Source organism: Vigna unguiculata, chromosome 3 (assembly GCF_004118075.2).
Source record: "Vigna unguiculata cultivar IT97K-499-35 chromosome 3, ASM411807v1, whole genome shotgun sequence".
Classification (NCBI taxonomy): Eukaryota; Viridiplantae; Streptophyta; class Magnoliopsida; order Fabales; family Fabaceae; genus Vigna; species Vigna unguiculata.
The window spans coordinates 38,943,964-38,947,287 of record NC_040281.1 but is presented as its reverse complement, the minus strand read 5'-3'; positions in this window follow the sequence as shown (position 1 = coordinate 38,947,287).

Sequence of the window (3,324 nt, the reverse complement as noted above, 5' to 3'; positions counted from 1 at the left end):
AATTAAATGAGTCTTGTTAGACCACATCATCACTTAACATATTTGTTGGGTGAGTATATATTATTAATTATTAGTTATAATAAAAAACATCACTGAACACTTTATAATTAATTCACACAAAAAGTTAAAAAAGGACATTCTCTTACTTAACTAAAAGAAGAAACCAACCTCTAACAATCTACCATTTCAACATGTAGACATCTACTTTTCTTATATTTGGCACAAGAACAAATCTTCTTTTCTACACTACACCAAATATTATATTAATATGTTACATTAGATATTGTATTATAGTAGATTACATGAGATATTAATTGCGTACATAACTATTTATAAGTTTAATATATTTTTAATTTCTATATTATTAATTATTAATTATATTAATAATAATTTAATTAATAATTAATAATTTAAGCAAAAACTTAATAATTACTAAATTTCAATTAATAATACAATAAATTGGAAATAATATAACAAATTATAATAACACTTTTAACTTTATTTTAATAAAAAAATGTGAATTGAAATAATAAAGACTATTAATGATGAAGTGACTAATTTAATAATAATTGTTTCAATGCAAGTCCGTCAAGTGACATAGTTATGATTAATCACCCCTCATATGAGTTATTGTCAATTTTGGAGTCTGTGCTCCGTCACAATTTTGTATTTACCTTAAAAGTCATTTCAAATGGTGAAAAGAGGAAGGCATATTTAAACTGTCTTGAGTCTCGACTTCTGAGCGATGTGAGACTATTGGGTGTGATAGGAACAATATATAAACTAGTAATGTATTAAGTATATAAAATGTTTATGAAAGCATAATATCTCATTTAAATCTAGTGTGATACTCTAATGTAATATCCTGTGTAATGTAAAAAAGATTTGCTCTTGTGTAACATGTAAGAAAAGTGATGTTCATGTGTCAAAATTCTATCCATAGTGAGGTTGATTTCTTGTTTTAGTTAAGTGAGATAATGTCTTTTGCGAACTTTTTATGTGAATTAATGAGAGAGTGTCTTGTATTGAAATAATAAATTTAATGTTCTTATGTTTTAAAATTAAACAATTTTACTTTAACATTAATATATAACTTAAGTTATTTTAAGGTTAAAATACACACTAGGTCCCTATTTTTGTTCAATTTTGTCATTGAAGTCCTAATATTGTTTTTTTGTTCAACCATTTCTCAATTTTCGTCAATTTTGTTTGATTTGGTCATTTTTTTACTAACATTATTTTAATAATTAACGGTAATAAACCGTGACGGTCACATGTCACTTTGTGGTTTTTTTATTTTTTAAATTTTTTTAAATTTTTTAAATTTTTAAAAAAATGTCGACGTGTCAATCTAACCATGTGTCGGGTGTTGGGGTCAATGTTTTATATTCAATTTGGTTATTATATTCGTTATTTTTGTCCAATTTAGTCCAAATTTTATTTAAAATTGAGTAATTTTGGGTCTCTCGAAATTGATACCAAATTTAATTTTTATATAAAATTTATAATGATTTTTTTTATTAAAATTCATATTTTTATTAAATATTTTTGGTTTAAGGTTACTATCATTTTAAAATTAAAATAAAAATTTTAAGGATGACAAGTAAAACCATAGATTTAAAATTTTTAAATTAGTCTCTATCCGTACCATTTTCGTTCTAATTTTAAACTAATTGTAACCCTAAATCAAAATATGTTAAAAAAATTTGAATTTCAATAAATAAATCATTATAACATTTATACAAAAATTAAATTTGGTCTCAATTTAAAGGACAAAATTGTTTCATTTTAAAAAAATTAAAACTAAATTGAACGAAAATAATAAATATAGGGATCAAATTAAATATAAAACATTGATCCTGACATGTGGTACGCTAGTGTGGATTGACACATGGACAATTTTTTAAAAATAAAAATGAAAAAGACTACGAAGTGACACATGACAGTCACTATCATTATGTTAATTATTTAAACTATGTTAGCAAAAAAATAACCAAATTGAACAAAATTAACGAAAATTGGGATCTAATTGACCAAAAAGACAATATTAGGACTAAAATGACAAATCTGAATGAAACCAAGGACTAAATGTGTATTTTAACCAATAAGAATATTACATATTTATACTCATTTTTGTAATGGATTTAACAATTAATTTAATACATTTTATTTTAATAAATACGTTAATAATTTAAAATATATTAAGAGTAGATTTTTATTTCTTAATCCTAAAATTAGAACACTAAATTTATAATTAAGATTTTATAAAAGTTAAAATTGCATATATAAAAAGTTATAGAAAAAGAAAAACTTGAAGCAAACGGAATCTAGAGAATGTTATGAATGGGTTCTACGTGGAAACGGGATATTCACTTCGTAACATGTTCATTATTGAATCTCTTATTTGACTTTGTGCCCTCGTCTTGCACCACACCACATGGATGGCATGCTTCACCTCACCAATGTAACATTCACCAGTTCGGTTTTTTTTTAATATATAATTTAATTTAATTGAGACATTCGAGATCATGGTCAAAATATATGGCTCTTACTTAACGTAGTAACGTTGATCCACTTTTGAGGGACGAGAAAAAATATCAAAGACAACAATAACATAGAAATGTTTTCGTACAATGTTTTTTTTTTTTTTATCAAATCAAATTGAAGATTAAACCATAATTGATTATCCGGAGTGGAATTGTAAAGACATTAAAACCAATTCAAAGTAAGTTATAAAGTTGTAAGTGTTATATTTTGTTTTATATTTTATATATTACACATAAGTAATTTTAGTTTGACCAATATAGCGTGTATAACGAGTACGAGAGATTATAATTATTTAAGGATGATTAAATTGCTAGTGTATTTTTTTTAAGGGAAATTTAAAGTTATTTTTAAATGAAGTCACATCTTGAGTGGGAGGGTGACCCGCCATTGTTAATAAATGGGTGGCTTCATTTAGGTTGACCATTTTTTTTTATATTATTATTAAAAATATTGAAGGTATATACCGAATCTTATGCACGATATTTTGAGCGAAGAGAATATTCATTACGTGTCTTTTAATCATTTCGTGGAAACTCGTGACTTTGAATATTTCACTTTGCATCGACATCGTCATTTCATGCCACATGGATACATGGGACAAAACAAAGTCTTCACTTAATTAAGAACCACCCAATTGCGATGGAACTATTTCTTTTTCTTGATTGCTTCATTTCTGGTTAAATGGGGTGGAAAAATGCACAATCTAACAAGTCTTGTCTAAACAATTTCACTTATTTAAAACTTACGATAACTGTTATGGAGTATAACCTTTTTTTA